The sequence below is a fragment of the Lepidothrix coronata genome, unplaced genomic scaffold, assembly GCF_001604755.1.
Source record: "Lepidothrix coronata isolate B3197 unplaced genomic scaffold, Lepidothrix_coronata-1.0 Scaffold17, whole genome shotgun sequence".
Lineage (NCBI taxonomy): Eukaryota > Metazoa > Chordata > Aves > Passeriformes > Pipridae > Lepidothrix > Lepidothrix coronata.
The window spans coordinates 3,445,901-3,472,643 of NW_016690197.1; the positions used below are offsets into that span (position 1 = coordinate 3,445,901).

Sequence of the window (26,743 nt, forward strand, 5' to 3'; positions counted from 1 at the left end):
GATGACCCCCAGCTCGGATTGCAAAGGTGCTAATATGTGACATTATAAACACATAAACCAGGTTTGCTCATGATGTAAACTAATCTCATCTAGAGGTCTCTAGCATGACTAGAGAAGAGAAAAGACAGTAAACTGTATTTAACAAAGGACATGTTAAGAAACTGAGAACCACATAGTCTCACTTCAATAATATGTCATCTTCAGGGGAAAACAGACAGATTTAGGAGTAAATTTATAATTTAAAAGGGTGAAATATTCCAAACCAATACTTTACCCTAAACCCAAAAAACCTTGTGTCACTGTGACTTCAATAAATCTATTCAGTAACATTGAAAAAAAATCACACCTTTAATGAATACAGGGAACCAATTCTAAGATATCCCATACTCAAAGCAGATCCTTTTCAGTCCTGTGCTTCCTGTTCTAAAGTCAGCAGATTTTAAGCAGATAAAACCAGAATTATTTGGCACTAAGAATTTTCTCTTAAATTTTACTTGTGTTAAAAAAATTGCCCCTTGAGCCTGATGTCCTGGTGCCTAGGCTATACTGTCACTATGTTGCATAATGGACTGGGTACCCAATAGCAAGGCAGGAAATCTTTAAAAGGCTGAACCACTGGTAGAAAGAGAACGTGAATCAACAGAAAAGAAATGAAAGACGGACAAAAAAACCAATTTGAAGTTTACCAAGATTTTAAAACAAAGTCACAGATAATTTCTCTATCATTAAAAAGGAAGGGTATATTTAGAAATAACAGCTCTAAACCACTCCTACTGTTGTAAAAATAGAATAATTCTTTCCACTGGTTGCCCTATTTCTGGATTTTTCTTTTTTTTAAACCAAACCCAATTGTTCAGTATTGCTGTGACCTCAAAGGCCAGACTTCAGTCAAATCAGGCATCCCTGTGTGATTACTCGAGCCCTCCTCAAGTCTCATGCAATTAAAAGCATCAATACTGAGACACATTAATGACAAAAAGTTAATGCAAGGGCTAATTGAGACCATCTCCCTCACAGGCCATTTCACAACATTAATAGCACGGAAAGCGGCCGTTAATATGTAATTAAATTTCCAGGATGCATGGGCTATCAAAACCAGGTAGCTGGAACCCTTCTTCACACTTTTTCACCTCTCATTACCTCTCAAGCCCAAAATAGCCACTGTGCCTGACAATACTGTGTTAATAGCTTCCCCTACAAAAGCAAACTGGCATGGCACCAGGCACCAATTCTGCAGCAACAAAAGCCAGCTCAGTGGAGCAAGCTGCATTTTCTGAGCTTCACCATCAGGGAGATACCAAACAACAGATTATTAACTAGTTTTTCCTGGGTACAGGTATGTAAATGTGTTGCTAACAGCAGATATCAGTCACTCAGAATTTCAAGGCTCTGAATAATTCATTCAAAAATATACCTGTATCCCTCTCATTGAAATTAACTGATTTCATTAAGAAAAAAAATTACAATTTTAATTCCTTCTGAATGTTTTCCCATGCTGCATCAATTGAAAAAGATTAAAGCGAGAATTGCTAGTCTGGGGTTGAAGGAGATGCTTCCACAATGTTTTAGGAAGAACACTAAGATTTTGAGAGACAGGTCTTTGTTTGTATCACTGTTACATAAAAAGGAAATCAGAGGTACATTTTCCCACTTTGGGCACACAGCTTGAGCTACCCCAAGTTTCTGGAACAGTTACCACCACCCAAATATTGGTCTATACCTCACTATGAGTGCACTTGCCACAGGGCACTTTTAATGCTTTTGAATAAACAGCAGACAATCACTCATGCCAGCCCCTGATTAGAGTAAAGCCAAAGTACACTATTGAGAAAAAGCATCCAATTGGTCTCTGAAGCCACATAAAAACCCCTCATCAAACTACCTGTTCCCCTGACAGCTGCAAACTACTTGGGCTTTTGGAGTTATTTTAAACTTAAAATTTATTTGGCGCCTATGGCAATCTAAAATGAAGACTTTTTAATATTCTGGAATAACAACTGGTACAGCAGACTTCCCAACTCCTCTGAGTCAGAGATGGACCCTTTGTCGTTCAATTTAAGGCATAAATTTGAAGTTGGTTTCCAGGAAGAGTCTTAACCACAAAGACTTGCTGGAACTGAATCTATCATCCACCTCAGGTGAATTTTCATCATCTGGATGAACTACTTCAACTATTTCCAAAATGGACACATTTCTGGTGAAAAAAGAGGAGGAAAGAAGTGCTAGCCTAGCATTTGAATGGACTGCTAATTTTCCAGTGTAAATAATATTTTGTTAAAAATTTTTCAGCCTTGTAGTTTTGCATCTTTCTCAGTTCCAGGTAAATGTTGAGAGTTTTGGTTTTATAATCATATTAATTAGACTGCCAAATTCTTCTAAAAGCAACAAGGCCCTAAACATTTTTTGTCCTGATTTAAGGGAAACAGAAAAAATAAAATTAAGGCCCAAGTCCTTAAACAACAGCTGAACCAAAGGGATTTTTTCTTGGCAATTCTTCAGACACCAAAATACTGCTTCACAATGGAAACTGCAACTGAATTAAGCTACAGTATTAAAAACCTGTTATAAAATCTGCTTTTCAAGGGCTCAGCATCCATGTAAAATCAGGTAGTGCACATTATATGTCAAGGCTATTGCCTTAGAAACCTGACATCATCTTGATGCTCAAGGATATTGATTCACTGATAACAGCACTACAGAATTAAGCTCACTTGAATACTCTGTAGGAAGGACCATACATCTGTTTTCTAAAGTATCCTCTCATGTGAGAACAAGGTGAGAGGCAAATGCTTTCAGAGATGGGTTGCCCACCTCATCAAATGAGCTGTGGGCAGACACAACTGCTTAAAAAGCCGCTGCAGAAAAACAAAGGAATTAATCAGTGCCCTTCTCAATGATTAGGACAAACAGACACAGTCAATGTATTTTCTCAGGACTATTTTGGTGAAGCATTGCATTAGGTACCAGGGGAAAAAACAACCCCAAACTTCCTAACAACAAAAATACTGAACTACTGCAACAGGAAAACAGAGGCAACTGAGAAATCTATACCACTGGAGCATTCAGAGAGTGCAGGCAAAACCAAAACAGACATAGGTCAAGCTGCACTGTGGTACAGGAATGAAATGGATCCAAATGCAGTGCCTTTTTTCTAAACTGTGATTTTTAAAAATTTACACCTTTTCACAAAATGGAGTTGGGATGAAAAATAATTTTTCCATCAGCTTCAGCAACCATGAAATATTTTCCCTAGTTAATATAACAGCTTATTTATCCACAGACAAAAAGTATTTTCTTTTTTTTTTTACATGGTCTTGTGTTCTCCATGCCACTCCTCATAACAAAAAGTAAACAGACACACAGATATCTACACACAGCTAATGGCAGCTGTGTGCAGCCATCTTTTCAGCCAAAATACTCATTTATACAATTTCTTTAACTGATTTTAAAAGCAGAGGTTTTCATACTTATAGACACATGGACATCATAACTACCATTCAAAAAACCCCACAGTAAGTTCAAATTCTTGAATAGAAATACTTTTCTGACATAAAATGTAATATTTTGGGGTGAAAACTGAGTATTGACAAAAAGTACAACTTTTGTAATGGTTTTGCACTCTGGAATTGTACTTTGTAAGTCAATGATTTCTGAATGTAGCATATCATCACTGGAGTCAGTTTGCCCTTAACAAACAAGGTTAAAGTTTCTCTCAAGTCTATATTATTTTCCACAACTCAAACTCCATTACTTTAACATCAAAATAGTGCTTCTTAGAGAAGATATAGCAAGTCTAATGCTTGGAATTTGTTACTGGAGTTTAAAATAACAACATTTTCAGCACCTAGATTGAAATGCAAAATGTTAAGTGTAACTTCAGTTGGACTCTTAACATCAACTAAACACCAAAGCATATGCCTTTGCAGAAAAAGGGAAAATAATAATAAAAAAATGCTTTGTTCTTTCTTTATTTTCAAACAAAGACAGAGAGGTGTGAAGGGATGAAATTGAGAAGCAATAAGGACTTGGATATGGAAGGGTAAGAAATAAGCACATGGGTTATATTGCTTCAGAACTCAGGAAAACCACTGCTTTTCAGAGACTTTGGTAATTTCTTGGAAGGTGCCCAGACACTCAAGAGATAAAACTTGAGATGATTCTGCAATGAAGTGATTTTGTTGCATTCAACAATAAGTCAAGGAAAAGGATCAGTTCTGACCTCATTCTATTTGTATATTCAGTGACAATTTTGCACATAGAAAAGAAAGAAAATAATAGCAACCATATTCTGAGTAAAAATACATTCTTTTTTTTCTGGATGCCCTCCTGTGTTCTTGTGTTTGCCTGAATTGGTTTTGAATACTACAATGATACAGATGTCACAGCTTCCTCAGGCAGCCTGGGCTTTATGGCAGCTACAGACCAATGCACTGGCATTACAAGTTTTTGTGTGCAACATTTCCAGCTTCTGACTTACGATTTAATTTGATTCTTGACCTGTTCATTATCTCTGCAGCAAAGACTTCCAATTATTTTGGCAACTGGTAACCTAAGCACTATTCTGGCATACCCAAATCCTCACTATCAGCTCCCACTATCGGGTTGTCAAACAACCTCTACATAAAATAACATTCCTGTCATCAGCTAGTGCTTTTGCAAAAAAACCTTAAAGGTAACTAAATAAATAGACATCTGAGAGAGTTCTCCTCATGCAGCTTTTGTAACATGAAGCTGCACAAGTGTATTTGGAATTGGAATTTACTCTGTATTTCTACTCTGACAAAGACATTTATTGACAATACAATGACAATCCAAAAACAACAGGAGCAATCCTCCCAGTCAAAATGGGGACAAACTGGGTCTACCTTAACCTCTCTCATTGGGTCAAATTTCAATGGAGAATGGAATTTGCAAAGAACTAATGAAGTATCCCCCTAGGACAAGGCTATAGAAGGAAAATAAGATCTCAAGTGAGTCCTTCCTATTTTTAAAACATTCTCATGTTCACTTTTATGTTAATACTAATGTCTTGATAACAGGAACACGAGTTGGTGATATAGTGACATTTCTAGCAATGTGAAAGGTAAAATGAACTGTACTAAAGAACAAGCTACCAAGTCCATGGTTCTCTGAACATTCAAGAATGTCAGTTACAATCACTTTAATTGCTCTATGCACTCCTACCCCACTGTGGAGGATGCCCAGCCTCAGCTGCTGCTGCCTGTCACTTCAGAAAAATCTGTTTTATAATTTTGTTATAGCCTCTGTCATTGATACCTGCCCCTACATAGCCTTTCTCCACTGAGTCTTCCCAATGGCAGAGGATCTTAAGGGACTCCAGTACCACACAGAGTACCTGAAGAATAATCCTTGTTACAACAGATGCCTTCCATGGCACAAAGTCTTTTTTTTTTTATCCTACCCAACCATTTTCCAGCTGAGGTCTGTTACACAGCTAACTCTGAATTCACCTACAGTTCTGGTTGACTTCTAAGAGACATGAATAAACCCTGGATAGACAGTTTACACACAGTTGATTATCCATGATGCACTTCTCCACGGTCACTACCCAGTGGTACCAAAGATCTACTTTCACTGATGAATTCAGGACCACAGGGAGCTCAGATTAAACACTCTTGTGGATAGTCTTCATGCTGCTCACTCACAGGTTGAAGGAGAGAGCTCTTTGTACTCTACAGCAGAGCATGACTCGCTGGTATATGCTATTCATGCCATCATGCAGTGTTAGATGTGGAAATTAATGGGGAGTGTTGGGAGGAAGGTTGCCATGTTGGTTCAAATTTTCAGGTAAAAAACCCCAAACACCTAAGTATGATTTTGCCTGCAGTTAACCTAAGGAATCATTTCCTAAGCTCTAGGATATGGGCTGCTGTTCTGCTTCATTATGAATTACAAGGCTGGTAAATCCCTTGTACCTTAGGCAAAGTCAGAATTATATATATAATTAAATCAAACATTAAAAAATACTGGAGAGCTCATATCTCATTCTCACAGGACCATCCTTATTCAATAAGACTGGAATAAAAGAAATCATGGTTTTGTACTTGGCAGAGGGAAACACAGACAGAACACCTAATGGATAATTAACTAGTGCAATAATTTAGAGGGGACATGAAACTATCCTACATTCAGTTTTCTAATGAAGAATGCATTTTAGCTCTTCCACCTTTCTCCTGTTATTTTTAATTCTTTTTCTTGTTTTCTTTGGGAATTAAATGTCAGTTAATCAGGATTAAGACCATCCACTCACATTCACGCTGCAGAAATACAAAATATGAAACACTACTCCCCTTTTTAGACATAGATGAATTTGACAAATATTCAGAGCATCTGAACACAGTTTGCCACAGAGGTAATATTACAAATAATTTTTAATAAAAAGCATTCAAAAAGCCCACAAAAGCCTTCCAGATTCAACAAACCAGTTAGCAAACAGTGGGAACCCAAATACTTCTCCCACTTCTACTACACTAAAGTATTTACAGCCATCACCAATTTCTGTGAAGGTGTCCTAAAATTCTGTGAAGGTGTATTAGTTTCCTAAAAAATATTTGCATAAACAAACATATGCATACAAGGGGTGTGAGTGTAATGAAATTAAAAACATATTTTGGAGACTTAAGGTGATTAGAAACGAGCAGTGTTTGTCCAGAGAAATCCCTGCCATTTAGTGCAATGTTACCCACTCCAATAGCTTGCTATTGCCTCTTGAGAATTATTTTGGCAATACCCAGGAAGAGTTCTGTCTAGCACTGATTTCTGATCTGCAACATGTCTAAGATGATAAACCAGAGACTCAGAAATTATCCTGACCTTCTTCTGTTAGGAGTAACCACGAAATGTGTCCCTCCCCAATTTATCTTGTGTACAGTTTTGTGGCATAATTTTTTTTTTCTTTCTTTGCCATCTGATGCCAAAATTACTGCCCTTGCCCTTGGTTTCCCACTCTCAGATAAACAGCCTATAAAATTGCTGCAAGAAACCAAGTGCTGCTTCTCACACAGCCACAGACAGACTTCCTTTACTGAACACATTCCGCATACAGCATCCGTGCCAGGCTCCAAAAGAGGGAGATGATAATGTAATTGCCAAAATGCCCAGAAGTTCCTCCGAGCACAGACTGAAAAGAGGACAGGAGCAGGGAGGCTCTAAAATCGGAGAGTGCATCACATATTAAAAAGTAACTTTTCGGCAGCGCACTGCGAGGCTGAGCACCAGGCAGAGAAGGGGAGCACGCAGCCACATGGTATATTCCTGCCTCTGCCTCTCTCCTCTCTCTCTTTTGGTCCTTCTCTCCGGCTTTCTCTCCCACCTCCTCTCCCCGGTGCTGCCTTCCCCTCTCCCCCTGCCGCAGGCTGCAGAATGGGACACGCTTGTTCCCCAGCCAGCCGGCAGCTGTCACACAGCGGAGGCAGCCAGCAGCCGGTGCGAAGAGTGAGCCTACTCTGTCATTTAGGATGACTCACTGGAATCTGGCATTAATTTCTCTTTTTCTGATAGTGGACGGAGAACAACCAAAAAGCTACACTGGACTAGACCAAGGTAAGAGATTTAAAAGTCTTTTTTACCCTAATGCCACCCGACGCTCTGAGGGTGCCAAGCTGTGTACAAAAGCTGGCACTGTAACTAATTCGGTGGGTGTCTGAACACCTGGCATTACATGCCATCAGTGTGTCCTTCTGGCGTTAACCCTGTGTGTACCACCCAGCTGCACGCGGGGGGAGAGACAGCAGGTCAAAATACAACCCAGTGACTGCATTTTGTCCCCTTAATGCAACTTTTACTGCTGTACTACCACCTGCTCCTGTGGATACAAGAAGCTTCTCAATATTGCTAAATGATCAGCCTTTTGTGTTCTGCTGCTGGGAATGTAGCGTACCAGGCGTCTGTCATGGACTCCGTGCGGATTCATTCCCACAGCAGTTGTTTCATCACTTTAATGAGTTGGAATTCCACAGTGCACAGAAACGCTTCCCTGTCATTTCCCCTCTCTCCGAGGGGTTCTCACAGGATCATATAGATACGATCCATTTTCAGGCTTTTCAAAAGTAGTGCTCACTGAAACCACCAGAACAAGTCTGCTGAAGCACAGGCAGTGCTGCACTACATATTCTGTCTGCATTCCTCTCTCTTTTTTCTGCTGTGAATCAAAAATTCAGTGTTGCAGGAGGGTTTTTGCAAGGACAGTTAATGTCTCTGGCATAGCAATTTAAAGTAAAGGGAGAAGCTGCTTCTCCCCATTCTGAAATCCTGGCAAAATGCTCTTCTTCCATTTTCTGAGGAGGTACAGTATTTCTAGCAGAGTTACCTAAGCAGGTTTCTGCTGGGGCGGATTGATGGTTTTTAGTGGTGATTTTAATGAAAAGCTTTCACTGAATGTCTACAGCTTCATTTCTGTCAATCCAGTGCTTTTTACCAAATGGCTTACTTCAGAGGGTGACACCTTTAAAATTAACCCAGCAGCATGCTTTTCTAAATCTACAAACAGAATAACAGACTAGCTAGGGTACATTGCAGAATCTCACAGTCTTACCTTCGGATCTTTAATGGTGCAACTGCAGTGGAAGACATTTGGTTTGGTTTACATGTTGTCTGTACTGTGGAAAGTGTTACAATTGTAACTGAATTTACCTGTGTTTCTTATACATAATATGGTATTTTTCTGCAATACGTTACACATTCTATTTGTTCAGACCTGCTGTGTACTGGCAATAGGCTTATTAAGAGTTGACTTTTAAACCCACAAAAAACTGCCCTGATATTATTGCCATGAAAAGGAATCACTGCTCAAAGAAGATGACAGGTCCCACATTGATCACATCTACAGATATGAACAAACAGGTATCAGCAGTAGACACCAAACACCATTGAGCTTCCAGGTAGTCATCAAGACCACAGTCTCTTGACCCAGTATGAATATTTTTGGAATGAACTCCAGCATGGCACCAGTAAACACTCCCCTTAGTTACTGCTCATCCATGCAATCTTTAAAATAGATTAGGAGAAAAAAGATTCTTATTTCAGAGAACTTACAGGACTTAGGTACAGAGCTTCAGGAAGAGGTAGGACAACAGCTTGATGTGTCATCATGGATTCTACATCATTTTCCATCAGAACACGGTACATTTTTCCACTTGTAAAAGTGGAAAGCATTTACCATCACTATGCTTTATTTTTAACCATTTGGACAACTGCAGAGACTTTAGTATATTTTTTTATAATCTACTTTTTTTTCTTAGCATTTAGATATGATACCTGACTGTGGAGTTCTCAGATTATTTCCAGGGAAAGTAATTCTAAAGCACAGTTCAGACAACAGATCATTGTGATTCGGTCTTTAAGCAGTTGATAACAGTCATGCTACTTACTTTTAAATGAGTAGCTATTTATTGTTTGCAAGCCCTTAGTCACTTGCTACTGTAGCACATGTCATGGTCTCTGGGGGTCTGGGGTCTAAACAGCTATTTTTGAGCCTGTCTGGCTAATGTCTAGAATAGAAGATTAACCTGCTCACAAGTTGGGTTTTTCTGTGCTATTTTCCTTTCTTTTGAGACACCAGTATATTATCTGTTTTCATGTGTGTGGCTCCTTTCAGGTGGAATCTCAGTCCATTTAAATGCAGACAATTTACTGTGATAACAGTTTATTGTAGCTTAGCAACAAGAGCTAAAAAAATACAGCTACATCCATCACACATGCAAACCTTGTATTGTGCTGCCCTGTATTCAGCAAATTAAACCCTTGAGATAAATGACATTCTAGACCAGTCAGTTTAATATCATTAGCTGGGCTGACCGGTTGTTCTAATTACAGAAGTCAAAGACTGCAGGAAGCAGCTGCAAAGTCAGCACATGTGCAAGGGGCTGTTTGTAAAGCACAACACATGCTTTAATTTGAGGCTTCTTTGTTGCAACATGAATTATTAAGGAAACGTATGGCATTTAATATCACCGATAGAAAAATGGCCAGGCTATGGTCCAGGTGGTAAAACTTATATGAGTTGCATGGGGTTATCACTGGTCTTCCTGTGAAGTTTAATTTCTGGTGTAATATTTTCACCAAAATAAACAAACAAGCACTTCCAATGCTATTTCACTGTGATCGGGGGCTCTTGGGGCATTAATTTACTGGTAAGCTAGGAGAACAGCAAGAGGAAAATTAGTGGACTGCAAAGAGCAGCCAGCACCTACTGCTACCTACTGTCCTACCTCCAAATTTTACTCCAAATGGAGAATCCACTATTCATGCGAAATGTTCAAGGGACAATAAGACGCATAGCTGCTATACTGGAATTGGTATGAAACACCCCTAAGACACAGATGCTCAACTCTGGAGCTCTGATTGAGTCTAAAAAGATTAAACCAGCCACAAACCAGCTAAGTGGAGTCAGGCAGCTGCTTTGACGGGTGGCCAGGAATCCCCTCAGCTCTGAGTTTCACATCCCTCTTGTCGTTTCACCTCCACAAACTGAAGGCAGGAGAGGCAGAAGTTTTGCTGTGGTTAGTTAAGTGGATTTAGTCTTATAACTGGTTTTATTCAGAAAAGACAAATGTTCAGGCAAGCCCTTCAGCTCAAAAAATCAGCTTAAATAGAAGCTGCTTCACTTCAGTTCTCCGCTATTTCATTGGAACGTAAAATCTCATCCAAAGATGAAGAGCTCTAAACAAATCAACAAGGTTTACACATCAGGAACATACCAGTTTTTGATAATAACTTCTACAAAGGTACAAAATTCATCCCAAATACTCAGTAAACCATATTCTGCATATAGGCTTGCAAAAATGGATAAAGTTTCATTCTCCATTGCAACAAGCACACTTCGCCACTTTCATAGTTCACTATTAATGTCACTGTAACTCAAGCAGGTGTAGATCTATTCATTGCACCCTGAACAGAGTCAAGATGCCCTCCTTCCCACTGCACAGCACTTTGTTATAAGGTAAGCAAGCTGTACCTACAAGTAACATTTTGAAGAGTTCTATTAATCATCATTAATATGGTACTTCAAATTGAACTTTACATAGGCCCTATTTTTAGAACAGAGAACATTTTCACACTTGCTACATGGCTTTCCAGAAACTTCTTGTGACATAGTCTGATCAGTTAAGATCAAATCTAATCTTAGTCTAAGACTGAGGACGTTCATAAGGATGAAAGTAAGGCATGTACATGATGCAAAACAGGTGTCCAACCCTCATGATTAGGCATTACCTTTTGAGGAGAGCATTTTTCTTTCATCAGAATAAAGAAATCTTAGAATCATGGAATCAGAATATGCTGAGTTGGAAGAGACCCATAAGGATCATCGAGTCCAACTCCTGGCCTTGCACAGGACACCCCAGAAATCACACCATGTGCCTGAGAGCATTGTCTAAATGCTTCTTGAACTCTACCAGTCTAAGTGCTGTGCCACTGCCCTGGGGAGCCTGTTCCAGTGTCCAACCACCATCTGGGTGAAAAAATTTTCCTGATATCTTTCAAATACCCTGTAATTTAGGGGTGAATGTATTTGTTGGAGAAGTGTTACTGCTTTCTTGTCTTCAATTTTTGCCTTGCTCAACTTTACCACACTCCTGTAGTATTTTCAGTCCAATAGAATTTGAACCTTCAACCACCTACACCAGTGAAGAGTACATCCAACTGAACCATAAAGGATTAATATCATAAGTGCGTAGTGCATCTCAGGATATATGTGTGAAAATAGTATAACCTAATTAAATAAATACAAGGTATTATGCCCAATTCCAATCACAAACTGAGTTTTAACAGACTCTTCTTTACAATAAAGTCAGGAATTTTAAGTTTCTATTTAATTATTTTTTTAGGACTAATTTATTTTCCATGAAAATCTGTATTACTTCTGTATTTGTTTAATCCAAACAGTGCTCTGTATTTTCTCTGAAATAAAACACAGACGATGCAGTTTCCAAAGCACCATTTTAGTTTTTTCTTGCCCAAGCAAAATAAAAACAATACTGTGTTCACCACAAAGCAGCTTTTCCGATACTTTTGAGCTTTGTCATATAATTTGGATTTGTGAAAACTGATATCTTTCAACAACTAAAACAACAGGAGAATACATTTTTCTTATTCATTTCATTAACATGTGAAAAGTCTTTTCACTCAACATCAGCTTGTTTGTTTTCCTTTGATTGTAATTTAAACTTCCAAAATTATGAAGCAACTAAGTACGCTAGACATGTATTCTCTTTAGGTTTTGAGGCAATTTCATGACTGAGTTGTTGGCTAGTTTAGGAATGCTGTGTTAAAGACAATCTGTGTGCATAAACGAACAGTTGTTCAAAGGGAAACACCTCTGAGAGCAAAGAGTACATTCTCTAGAGCACTTCCACTGTGACACATCCGAAATGGATGTTAGATATAATCTGTATTTTTGATTATATTCAGCAAGGTCTACGCAGCTTTTCCTTCCTATTTCTCTTCGTGTCTTTCCCAACCCTTTTGTGTTAGTGGTGTGTGTTTGAGAAAAATATTCTTATTCCTAAGGGCACCAGCAACGTTGGGCAACATTTAGCAAAGTGTGTATCATCCAAGTGATCTGTAGGTTACCCAGAGGACAATGCCATGATCCATACAGTGAAACAACCAGAGTAAAAGCCACCCACGAGCAACTTTTACTAACAAAATTATTGAGATTTGTGATTTATAAAGGAAGCCCAGAGCTACCCAGTACTTGAAACCATATAGCAAATTATGAATTTGCATGCTGCAGGGATACCGGAGTTTTACGGGACAAGATCAATGCATCAAGATGTACAAGAGCACCAAGTGTGTGTGGTGGTAACAGAAAATGAGATCTGTAACTCTGTTAAAGACTTCTTTCCATCTTTTACAACGAAAAGACTCCAGCTTTTTTCTAGGTCCTAAACATTACAAGTTCTGTCATGTAATTTAAAAAGATAAAACACTCAAAAATCATATGAAACTGTGTTGTGTTTACATACATGTACATGTATGACACCATAAAAGTCTCAGATGCTAAAGAAGCAAAAACACACCCTAGAAACAGAAATACAACCACAGCTTCACAAATCACATCTGATCATCTTTGAGGCAAGGTTCTAGAAGAAATAATAAATTTAAATAGGCATCCTCGCATGAATAGAAAAGAACATGGAAGCTTTGAGCAGACTTGCCTTTCCTCAATTTCTAAACATCTACAAGTTCTGCTTTGCTTACAACTACATGCTCACAATTTTACAATCACTACTATATTGTGTCTAATATACTGAATATAGAGTAAACAAGACATTATCCCATAAACTCCAGGACACAGCTGAGGTCATGAAACACACAGGACCCTGCCATGCCAGGACACAGTTCAGGCTTCCTTCTGAGGGACACCACTGCAGTGGGGTGCAGCAGAGCAATGCCATATCCTGCCAGGAGGCACCAGGAACTGTGCATATCCAATCTACTGCTCTTGGAGACCAGAATGGAACAGAACTGGGCCAGGACACAACTAAAAAAAGACAACCTCGATGTTACCAAGAACTGCAGAAAGCATCTATTATGTTACCTTTGTTAACTTCATTACAGCTGGTAACTGATGTGAGAGGAGAGGAAGTAATGCAGAAAGCTTTGCACTTCTAAGAAAGCCTAATACTGCTATGGCTAGTTCCTGCACCAGGGAAATGAAAGAAAGAGTTAATTAAACTAATTATCTGTGGTCTGAAATACTACCCTGGCATTGGTGTTTATCTTTTGTGAAACAGCTTTAATGATGCTATTTTCATTGTTCTCGTTGTTTTGCTCATTGCCCTCTGTTGCCACTAGTATTATTACACTTTCAGTATTAGTAATAAAACAATTACTGAGCTTCTCTGCTGTTTAATGGGTTTGAAACCTCAGGAGTTGAAAATAATTAAGTTGGACGTTTCTGCTTTCGATGAAGTTTGATATTTGATGAAAAAAAAGAAAAAACTAACAGAAAGATCCATAAATATTAAAGTCAAATGGGACCACTGAATAACTGAGTCTGACTTCCAGCATACCACAGCAACCCTGTCATTTCATCCAATTTTACCTGTGTCAAACCTAGTATCTTGTATAGATAAGTCCATTATTATAAAAATAGTTTCAGATCTCAAAAATGATAATACAGGCTGCAAGTGCAGGACCTTACAATTGCTGATCACAACACAGTGGGATCATTCTTGTCTGCTCAAACCAGCTAACCTAAAGCCCCCTACCTGGCAACACATTCATCCTGGCTAAGCCCAGCAATTTAATCTCAAAATGTATTTCTCACAGAAAGCTATGAGAAACTTAAAAAAGAAGGGGAAAGTGATTAGAGGACGTGAGCTAGAATTCAACACAGATGACAGGCACTTCTACAACTTGCTATTAAAAAACCTCCAAACTTATAATTTCAGAGGTCTCAGGAAAATTACAACAACATCATACTATTAATTTTTGGGTTTTCCTGCCCGAATAATGTACTTTTTCCTTAGCATATTTTCCTTTTCCTAGGTTTAGCACTAATCAAAAGCTTATCAGTGTGGCACCTCAAAAGGTAAATGTAAATTCAAATATTCACTCTGTGCAATTTCTTGCAAAGGAAATGTATAAAGTTCTTTAGAGCCAAATGCATACATTCCATAAAAGGTTAAAAAAAAATGAAAGGATGTCTTTTGCACAGTAGGAAAGAACAAGATGAGGAGAGACAACCCTGTGCAGCATTATAGTAGGATTTACAGACAGAGAAAATTCCTCAGCTCCCTCAGCCATTCTCTGCACTCCCTATAGCTGCCTGAAAAATGTTTGTAGCATTGCTTCTGCTAATGAATAAAATGAACAGAGCTGAGGCAGAAAGGAAGCAAGAGACACTGCAAAATGAAGGAAAGAAATGAGGGAAGGAAAAGAGAAAAAAAAAGTATTTTCTCCCCTCCTTTACTCTCAACATTTCCAACACTTACAGTGGATTTAGGGAAGAATCAGTGAACAAATAAGGATTAAGACACAAATTATTACAAAAAAAAAACCAAAAGGAAAACAAATACTAATCATAGAATCACAGAATCTTAAAGGTTAGAAAAGACCTCCAAGATCATTGAGTCCAGCCTTTGGCCAAGGCTGTCCTATGGTCCATTACTGAGGGCAGGAACTAGAACATTTGTCTTTAGATCCAAAGCTTCTGACAAGGCACCTTCAGCTAACAGTCCTTATGGAATGGATGCAGGGATAACGCCTGCTGGTGGGACCAAGGGGGTAGGGCATGGAGGCTGATGCTGTTAGAGAACTGGTACCATAGCAAAAGATGGTTGTCACTGTCACATTAGTTTATTGCACATTACAAAAATCAATTCAACATCTTTCATCGTCCTGTCAATCACATTTTGAAGCACTGCAGGACAAATGGATTTTCTCTGTGACAGTGGGACAGGAATCATGAATTCTGATCCTTCTGTTGGGACAGTTCAGTATCCATAAATTGTCAAGACAGCAGAAACCACACTGCATTTTAGTCTCCCACTGCCAATACACAAGGGTGTCTGTCCAGAAGGAGCAGAGTTTGTAAATCATGGAGGTATGGGATAGCGATTTCTGTGATGCACAAAAGAAAGAAAAGGACCAAGGAACAACCACTGAAACACGAGAAACATGGTGCAAACATCTCCTTAAAAGTACTGAAATAGTAGTTATACTATTTAGTTATAGCAGTTACACAGAACTGTAGTCTGCTGAAGAAAGAAATGCTGAAGGGAAGAAATGTGGGTGCTAGTATATCACTAGTATAAAAACTGAAAGCTGTAGTACTAAGTGGGGATTTGATTTTCACCTGCTGTGATTCAGAGTCATGCTAAATCATTACAACCTCTTTTCATTGAACATCTTAGATTGCCAGAGCCAAGACTTCTAGGCCAGTTAACCTGCTGGGGATGAAAAATTCTGTGATACTAGCTGAGCATTTAAAGTAAGGAAAACCAGAAGAAAAATCAACAGAAAAGCAATCCAATATGTACTGTTTAATCTATCATCAATCTATAGTCACTAAATAACATCCATCCTCAGATCTTTGTTGTTAACTTACAGTGATTAATATCCCATTCATATACTGCTTCTTGATATTTTTTGACAGCCAGAAAACTGGTCCTCTGCCTGAACTTAGGAAACAATTTATTTTCTGAGCTGAAAATGTAAATACAACAAGGCACAGAAGAGATAGCCCAGTTGTCCTCGGGTAAATATGACAATTAGTGGTACATACATTCGTCCCTCAATAAGAAACCTACATTGCACACGTGCCTGTGAGTACTAAACTGCTTAGACAGTAGTGCCTAATATTACTAATATGTTACTACTGTTGTGACAGCACAAGGGGGAAAGGCACAGAAGAGAAGAATAAACTAACTTTTTCAAATTGCAGATAGTATAAGAATTGTTCCAGAGAGGGGGTTGAAGAAGAGAGGAAATTAGGTTTAAGGTCCCCATTCTGGAATAAAGACTGATGTCCTCTAAGTGGTATCTCTGCCTTCTGCAGTCAATCTTGTGTAATTATATTTCATGTAAATACAGTGTTTTAATCACCACCCCTCACTTCTGATCACTGCTTAGGGTCTGACTCAAAACTGCCAGCTCTCTGAATATAAATAACCAAATGTCTCCAATAAGCCAGGCAGCAGCTGACTCCAGGGTTTTAAAGGTCAATAAAAAAAATCAATATATTTGTAACTAGCGTAAAAGCTTCCAGCCTAAAAACGTGCTTAAATGGACAATCCAACAGGGCTTTTTTCCAAGCCAGTTGTCAGTTTTCAGATTGTAAGAAGGCCTTTTATAAGGGACGGGGAACTCTGAAGATTAATTCTGCTCCTTTCCAGGAAGCCACCATTCCATCATCCCCTATTCACAGCTTATCACAGACAATGGATACTATTCAAGAGCAACAACTCAGGTACATTAAAATAGGAAAAGCATGTAAGCAATAACCAAACAATGGCATGTTGCTGTGTCAAAGGGAAGCAGGCATGATGTGCTTAGCTTCCCTGAAAGGAGCACTTTCTTTCTGTAAGCTCACTCTGTTCTCTAGCTATTTCTGTAAGAGTCATCACTGTATTAAAAAAAGAAGGGATTGTCTGTGATCCAAAAGAAATGGTTGAAGACAATGTTCACCCCATCTCCAATTTGTATAAATGTTTGTGCAATAAATAAGGATCTAAGTGAGTGAAATCACTTGCTCTTCCTAGAAACTATTTGTTTGATTAGCTATGATACATTCAATTTATTATTTATGGACCTAAACTTTCACATCATAATGAGACATATTCAAGCAGACTTGAATGCTAGCAGTTGAAATAAGAATGATTGAAAAATGTATTTAGTTGAAAGGAATTCAGGTAATTTGATTTCCTTTTGTGCTCCATCTTTTACTGTGTCCATAAGTAGCAATAAATCAGAATAACCACTGCCTAAAGAAAACCTTAAAAGAAAGGTTACAGCAGGGTACAGCTCATGCAAGTAACAAGAGCCTACATGAAAACAGCTTTAAGTTTTGCCTTTGGTTAAGTTTTTTAGACTTCAAGGCGAGCCCCATATTTCCTTGTAAGAGGGGCTCACAGAAAATAGGCTAGGGACTAATACAGGACCCACAGGAACTCAGTTTCCTAAAATTAGGTCAGCACTGGTATAAAATTAGATTCAATGTTCTGCTGACCGAAACTGAAAAGAGGAGGAGTAATTTTTAATCACAAATTCTTGAGGGTAATGATATATCTTGCTGGAAGTCACCAAGTAGTGCCACAAGCTTGCACAGTGATTACCTCCTTCCTCTTGCCAACACTCATCTGAAGTCCAAACACAACTGAAACTTATAAATTAACTATGAGGGACAAATTGTTTCAAGTCAAAACATGCAGCACTATTTAGACGAATGATTATACTCTATACTTACATGGCATTCAGTATAAGACTTAGTTATCTACTGTAATTGATTTCTCAATTAGATTGTCTGATGAAATTGCTTGCGAGGGGGGGGCTGTAAAACTAAAAACAGAAAAAAGAACAACATACAAAATTATAACGTAGTTCAAATCACCCAATCATACAAAATAAATTGGTGGAGATAGTAATTAAAAAAAAGTAGGATGTAGCAACCTTGGAACATACTGAACAATGATCTTGAACAATAACTTTCAAAAATCAATTCTAACCATTTATTGTCTTACAATGCAGCATCTCTGAGGCTTAGAAATTAAACTCTGGGGAGAAAGAAACATTGTTTTCTAGTAATGAATGAACTGACCTTGTATTACAGAATCACCTGAGCAAAACAACCAGACTGGAGCAATGAGAAAGAAGGCTACACACAAAACAATGCCCATTACTACCTTATCAGCATTGCAGGACTATTTAAAAATATTTTATTATAAACTTGTTTGACCTACAGTAAGTATAATTCTGAATGGTAGTAAACTGTATACCTACCTACCCTACCATTCAGTCTCACTAAGGTCACATCCCCTGTGGATCCCTCTCTAGAGGGCTGGGTGCACAGACTGACTGAGGAAGATCCTGCTGACTGCAGGATCTATGCAGAAATCCAGAACGATTTCCAGAGAAGCACCTAATGCACAAAAGGTCCTGCAAAGCCCCTTTGTGTAATGAAGTGACGTGTAAGGATATTGGAAGCTGCCAAGAAGGTTATAAGCCAGACTTTGACAACTCTGGGACAGAATTTCCCTGTGTACCTGGGGAATAGGACAACTAGTGGAACGTAGGATTTCCTTGGTTTGCTGGCACAGTTACTCCAGAAACTCAGCATGAAATAATCTAGCCTGAAACTATCAAAGACTTTGACAAAAAATTTGTCCAATTCCTTCAGCATCACAGTATGGCAAAAGAAAGCCCTATCCAGTATAAAAGCCTATAAATTACCTTCCCTCAGCCATCTAACATTGATACTAGTTCATGGTTTGTAAAGAATAGGCTGTGAAATAAGCTTCTGGGCTACTGGCCTGGAGCAACATAGGATGCAGATTTTTAATACTATTTTGAAGAATGTTTAGCTGGAACTGTAAATTGAAAGGAGCATGACTGCTTCATTCTGCAGAGCTTGTGCAGCACATCAGAAGAAGGTTAATGAATGCCAGTGTGGGAAGCACTAATGAGATACCAAACAGTGCTTTGAAGAGATTTGGCTTTTTGCAGCTAGAGAAACATGTACCTTCTTTTCCTATGATCACTGACTAGGAACTTAATTCCCAGCCAGGTTCCCCTAGCCTATCCTGCCACAGCTTTTGAGGTTTTACCACACAACTTCAGATCCAAATGAATAATCTCATTATTTCCCTTAGGGTTCTCCAGGGGTGATACAATGAGGACTTGCAATACTGACGCCTTTAAGCTTTCACAGCAAACTTCCTGTGCAGGCTTATACCCTGCTGTGCTTCAAATAGCATATGTGAAACCAGAAACAAGGAATTACTTATAGAGGGGACACTGAGTGACAGTGGATGCCATAACCAATCCATACAATGAAGGAGCATGCCAGGAATGGCACTGTATGTATGGGCATTTATGGCACATGTGGCAGTTTTAATGAGTAATGAATTGATAAAATGCATGCTGTTTTGTCACAAACTGCTGTGAAGCAGATTGTTCTCATACGTGCTGGGGATCTGAAGTGCCAGTTGTGCTTATTTTCAAAAACTTCTTGGATGAAGAGCTTGCCAATCTGCATGTGGTATTTTGTGGCTGATTAATTTTATAGATTGTGCTAGGTAAGAACTCTCTGACTTACTAAATCCAATATCAATTTTAATCAAACTCTAGTTGCTTGCTAATTTGGAGACACAGGGTGCCATTTTATTGGCTCCTGTAGACTGCTTACTCTCCCTGTATATAAAAAAGTTCAGAGAAACTGAGCTGAAACAACACAAAATCCAAGGATGACAAAAATAAGAATATTATCTGTTGTATAGGCCACTGACTGGGTTGGGGAGAGTTACAAGCAATCCTGTCCGACAAGCAGCCAGCAAATGTTGCAAGATATGTGTGAACCTGTGCCTAACCCTACAAGGAACTGTGGAACTGAATAAGGGCTCGTAAGAAGTTCTTTTTCAGTATCATGCTCAACAAATAATACTCTGTGGGTGCCTGGGTCTGCTGCCTTTCTATAAGCTACACTCTTCTATAATCTCATTGTGTAAATCAACAAAAGCAGCTTCTGTGCCCCTGTTCATACTGCAAACAGTAACTACATGAATCTCCGCGGGAGAATTTCTTTTTGTCATCTCATGCGGCATCTTTGTGCTGAGACTCATTTGAAGGTGCCTGTCCTTCAGATCTTACAATAACTTTATAGTGAATAAGTTCTTTTAATTCCAGTTTTAGATTCAGAATAATTTTCCCTATATGGTCTGCACAAGCCCATAAATTCTTTCAAGACCAGGGTTTTATCCTCTTGTGTTCGCAAGTTTGTAAAAAAAAAAACTGACCAGAGCTTTGGGTGTGGGGTTTTTGTTTGTGTTTAAACGTTTGCTACTTTTTCCTAGATGGCATCTTATACGTCAAAGACAAAGAATTAGCTTCTCTGACAGTTTTTGTTTGGATGATTGGATTTTATTTGTTTTAAGTTAGGCTGCCCACTGAGGACACATATTCTGGAGCTCCTGAAGTAGAAAAAAGCAGTCTCAAACCAGGACAATGGAGACTTTTGAAAATGTGATGACTACACAACATGTAAATGAAGGGTTATTTTTATGGAAAAGGCAGGCTTTGCTAACCAGCTTAACTAAGATTATGTATGAAAAATTTTCCAGAATCACTTTCTGGCAAATCATAGTGAATGGAAGGTCTAGAAGAAACACTGATAAGTTAAAAAGTCACTGCTGTCACACGTGCACAGCGAATGGCTTCATCAGGCATCTAGAGAACCACGAGAAAATGGACAAAAGAAAAAATAAATATTTTTTTAAAAAAAAGCATTTTAAATGCAGAGCGGTTTAGTTATTTTTCTTATCACTGGACACTCAATAAAACTTAGAAACTCAGAAAACCCTCATCATGGCTAGGCTTCGCGAATGAAGATTTGGAAAAGGCTCTATCCACATTTGTTACAGGCATGCTGGTGGCTAATGAGGCTAATATGAGATGGACATATAGAATTGCAAAAGGCACAGCAGAAAGACTCCTTAGGTGGTATATTCTGCAGGACACGGTTCTTTCTGCGCTGTCTTTTCTCCTCGAGAGTGATCCTGTGGGCGTTCTCAAAGGAAGCAGCAGCATTATAGATGGTGTGTCTCCAGGCCTCCTGATTGGAGGCCAGAGTAGACCAGCTATGTTGATCAATACAGAAAACCCTACCAACAGCAAATAAACTACTTGGTTGATCAGACCTATAGAAATGAACAGGGAAAAGTCCTTGTGCTCATTACAACTGACAGATATAACTCATTAACAAGACTATACTCCCTTCCACATAATTACAATTTTCCGTGTCTTTCCCCAAACTACAGTATATGATTCTGTGAATATTGTATAACCATGACAATGCTTTAGAAACATTAGCTGATCTCCTCATACAACTCCTATAGCGGGGACAGCACAGTGTTTCCCATGCAAACACACAGGTTGTGCCAGGCTGCAAGACTGACCAGAGGTATTTTTAGTAATTTGTACTACGACTCCAGCAAAGGATTGCAAGCTCCAATCCAGCTCTTTCAAATGGAATCATACTGTCTTACCTATATTTTTCATTAAAAGCACAGCTACAAAATCAAGTCATCAAGCTAATGTGTATTTACTGGCTTTATCTAAGCACTTGTCCCACATGCATTGGCTATAATAAGCCAGTTAGACTCTTTGGAGGCCTGATAACCATCTGTTGAAATCACTGGCAGACCAGCAGGTAGTAGTATCTCAGTCCCTCAGTGGGTTTCACATTTTGCCACTTAGTACTCCCAATCACCCTTTCCAGTGCCAGAATGAAACAGAAAATGAAGAGAAAAGCTTTAGTAATTTTCTATCGTGAAATGAGGAATAAGGGACAAAGCATGCATTTGTGTATGTGTAAAGTAGGTTCCTGCATTTCCACACTAACTGCACTTCTGATTTTACCTTGAAGAAATAAAGGTTTTTAGTTACCATGGCAACCATGTTAACAAATAGCAGCACAGATTTTACACAAACGATGCGATTGTCAGGAGTTGGGGATAGTTAACAGGTTTTTATCAGATATCCCCCCCCCAAATACACACTTATTAGCTAAAATAAATCCATCACTGTTTTTCCTTATTACATGCTTTTCATTTCATAATAGCAAAGGGGTTTTTTTAAGAGGATATACCTGTATTAAGAGCCTCTAAATTTCATATACCTTATATTTCATGCTTGAGAAAGGCATCACATGACTGCAGCATTCTTTAAAAGGCATAAACTGATTTGCATTAATGCTTCTCTCAGTGAGCCAACTGGGGGGCTATAAATACAGTTCCTGTCTTCAGGATTACTTAGCAATTTTGCTGTTCTGAAAAGGAAAAATAAAAGCAAGGAAAAAGATAATCTTCACAGACAGATGGAAAGGGGGAGAGAATGTTCTGTACATCATCCAAAAATTAATGATGAATCTGTTGGTTCCTTTAAAGAGCAAAGATTTATGAAGGCTAAATTTTGCAGAGTTCAACACCTGAACATTTCTATTGCATGGGTTTTGTAGTTCAAATGCATTTCTGGAATAAATTACTGACAGTCCACTGCATCAAATATTAACTTTGGCAGATTTTCTTTCTAGAGAGAGTAAATTTTAATTTTAGCTGAATTATAATAGCAATAGCAGTCTGCACTTCTCCAGTCCCTCCCATCTTCATACTTCCTTCAAAGCACTTCAAATATCAGTCAAAAATATTAATTTGAAATATGGCCACAATTTAAGGATAAATACACTAAGGTCCCACCTCAAAGAGATGGGAAAAGTCAGAGCCACAACAAACCATAGATCATGGTAAACATGAAGAGGTGATTAACTATTCTGAACATCTAAGCATTTGCTCAGCCTTTTATAAGCCGAACAAGACAGATGAAGTTTCCCAAACAATGTCATGTTTAAAAATTTATGGATCTATTTAAATACAACCACAGTGTATGTGTACAGACACTTGCTTAAAAAAAAGCCACAAACTTTAGCTGGCTGAATATCATTTTGAATTCATGTCTCATCTGCTTAGCCAAAGCAATGACTTAGCTCCTGCATTAAATTTGCTTTCCATTTCATGCAACTTTTATACTAGCTCAAAAAATTACTTTCTTGCAAACTCTTAACCATGTCAAAAACTGTTCAATAGAAATGCACTCTCATGACACCTGGCAGCCAACACTTTAGATCGCTACAATTACACATTTCCACTTCACTGTCCATTCCTACCTAAGCAAGACACCAGAGTCCTGAGATAAAATTACACGGAATATTCTCACAGTAGGCAAATTAAATTAAATTAAGAGGGGAAGGCACTACTCTTTCTACCTACAATTTTTTTTTTTACCTCTGCAATAAATCCTGTTTCCACTGGACATCTTTCATCCACATCTGGTTGGTTTGATAAAGCTAATAAGCCATAGGTAAACTTGTGTTCAGCTGTTTAAGCCCATTCTCCTTCTTTTTACACAAATGCTACAAAACTAAGATGAAAAGGGGCTACTGGGAAGACTGATTTCTAAGAGTTTTCTCCTTCCCTCCCCTATTAGCCTCCCAAGTCTCTGTAAAGGGTTAGAAATATTAGCTTTAACATTTTGAAAGTTTTAGCAGCAAATATTCATTGCCAGCAAATAGCCAAGGAGCCACTGGGGCAACTTTCCTCGTTCTTTATTTCTTTTCAAGCTGTTTCACCTTGCTGGGATATGCAGCTCTTATTCCACCTACCTTTAAAGCTGACTGAGCTCTTTATATGTTTTATATGTCTCTGGCTGGCAGTACCTTGGAGAGCCTGCACCAGCCAACCATGCTCTGCGCTTATTTCCATAGGGATTTCTCTCCCAATATATTCTAATTATGCCTGAAACATTTATAGAATAGCTTCCATTTTAAAAATAGCTCACAAGCCTAATACACATCGAGCAGATTCACTTTACCTACACCAGGCAGACCCCATAGCAGTTTGACAGCTCTCAACACTACCACAATATACATTTTCAGGATTGACATGAAGGAAAAAAATATGTTCACCTAGAGAGACAATGCTTCAGAGAGAATTTAAATAGATACATATTGGGCTATAACTGCAGAGTATGGGGTGATATTCAGAATATGGGATTAAAAACTACCAAGAGTGTAAAAACCATGAAATGGGTCTTAAATGTCCATGAGCTTAAGCAATATTGATTTTACATCTTATTAACAGTAGCTTTCACAGACTAGCATTCTTTACCAGGATTACTATAATGTGTGGAGTTTTTATTTGTTTAAAGAAATTGTCACTTTTCATAAGGCATTTAATTGGAAAAGGTTGAACTTTTTCCAGTCAAGAATTAATACTCTGATTTATAATAAAACATACAGGGTACCTACGTGGGAGAGGCAAGTCCCCATTTTGGAACTCTAAGAAATATTTTTTGAAACCACATTGTCTGTTTTCAGGAGAGTTCTCTTCATAATAGGACAAGTGAGAGACCTTTGTTGCCAGTGCCTATCTGCTGCGTGGTTGAGGTTTAATAGTGGTGTGCACTATATGCAACACTTTCTCTGGGTTTCCTAGGAGTTCTAGATGGTACACAGGCCATTTGGAGGAGAGCCAAGATAATTTTATTTACTCTACATGTATTGGAATTGTAAGGCAAATGTCTGAAATAAAATCTTACAAGGGGAAGGGAAGCCAGACATATTCAATATATGCAATAAAAAGGGCTTTCTGTGGCTGCTCTTTCTTCCATACTTGGCTGGTCATGTGCAGACAACTTCACATCAGAGTTGCAAGCAAGATCTAAATATTCAGATATTCAAAGTTACAGCAGAGTATCATGCATTGAGTAACTCAGTAGAACGTCAAAGCTAAACTACAAGAGGACCAACAGTCTGGCCTGACAAAAAGTTCTTCTTTAGATGTATCATGCTCTGTCAGTGCCACATAATGTAATGCTATGCAGAGATACCCAAACTAACCTAAGCATGCCAGCCAGTAAATCAACAGATGTGCCTTAAGGTACTCCTCCATCTAGGTTCATTAATCCTTTTGAGAAGCATCTTGCTAAGATGGCAAAGCAAGTATGGGAATCTCTGCATGACACTACACTATGCCTCAAAGATTTAGAGCAGTAGGCAGCTTTGGCAGATTTCAGGTTTAAAAAAAATAAAGAAAAAAGAGTCCTTTGAATTTTGTAACTAATTACTAGTTACAAACTGCATCAAATCCCACTCTGTGTGAATAAAGTCAGTTAGTATAATAATATTTTTTTTATTTATATGAGAAATACTGTTTTGGTAATTAAGTAAAAGTGCACATGTGGCATGCTCAAGGAATTTTTATTGTGCTTGAGAAAGAGGCCAGGCTAATACAACCATGGAAATTGAACCACTCCATTAAAGCAGAGACAAATACAGTAGCAGTGCAAGCTGCCTCCACAGCTCTGACAGCCAAATTACATCAATCACAGCCATGAGGGGATGGATTTAAGCATAAGGGTAGCACTGCACATCTACATCCATACAAAACTTGGCCTTACTGACTGATTGTCAGGGAGTGCCAGCTGCAAGGTGTGGACTGCTGCCCACTAGTCATCAGGCAGATCCACGAGTTTATTGAACAAAAAGAGCCAAACAGTTGACAGATAGTAACAAATTTTTGTCACAATAACCAGAGGAAAAGAGATTCTTCATGCCATTACTAATCTTGTGAGCCCTTTCATTTCATTATTTTAGCAGACATGCCTAAGAGATATCCTGGCCTCCAGTTTCGTCGTTTGTTGATGATATGTATGTGGAAAGCAGCATGTTATTGAATCATGCACAGCCCTAACCTTTGCTGCTGAGAATCATTAAAGGACATTACACCATTTGAATATTGCTACTGCCCAATTTATACTATTCTTATTTCTATGCTAAGAAAAAGAAAATCACCATCAATGTTGCATGGCTTCCTGCTATCTCGACATGCATGGAATACAAGACCTTTTGAAGAGGAGAGCAATAATATACTTAGAGAGAGAAAATAGAAGCACTGGATTCTTTGCCATACTACCTCATTTTTCATACCATAGGTATTCCTTTCTGAGGTTTTTAAACAGTGATATTAAGGTCCATACTGGAAGCCATGAAATAGCACAGTAATTTGGGAAGATTCAGAAGTGGAAGCTGAAAGGAGAGGCAGCTACACCACACCACCAGTCTCAGTCTCTCTCACACAGGCAAAACTCTGATGAACAGTTACACCCTGGAAAACATTCTGATGCTCACCAGCAGGAAGCAGCCTGAGTATGGGGGTAGGGTGGGTTGGTGTGGAAGGGTACAGGGACAACATGGAATGGCTGCAGCATTTGCATCACTATCTGAAGACCTGGGTTCAAGTCCCACCAGCATGACATCGGGCAAGACATATGGGGTTGGGCTGTGACTGTTTCCCTCATTCACATGGAAACATAGCAAAAACAAATGTCCCTTCTATCAATTAATGCTCTTTTTGTCCAGAGTTTGCCCTATTACACAAAGTTCATCACAAGCTTAGGCAAGGTTCATCTGTTAGCACAAAAGTAAATAACAGTAACTGCCCAAATGAAA

At 38.6% G+C, this 26,743-nt stretch overlaps 1 protein-coding gene across 2 annotated transcripts in view; it reads left to right on the forward strand.

Moving 5' to 3' along the window:
• Nucleotides 1-7,049: 7,049 nt before the first annotated feature.
• RASGEF1A (RasGEF domain family member 1A) overlaps nucleotides 7,050-26,743 on the forward strand; it is a 160,191-nt gene continuing 140,497 nt past the window's right edge. For both annotated transcript variants that reach the window (XM_017807187.1, XM_017807189.1), the window contains exon 1: nucleotides 7,050-7,563. The gene's annotated coding sequence lies outside the window, so the exon portion shown is untranslated. The remainder of the gene's footprint in view (nucleotides 7,564-26,743) is intronic.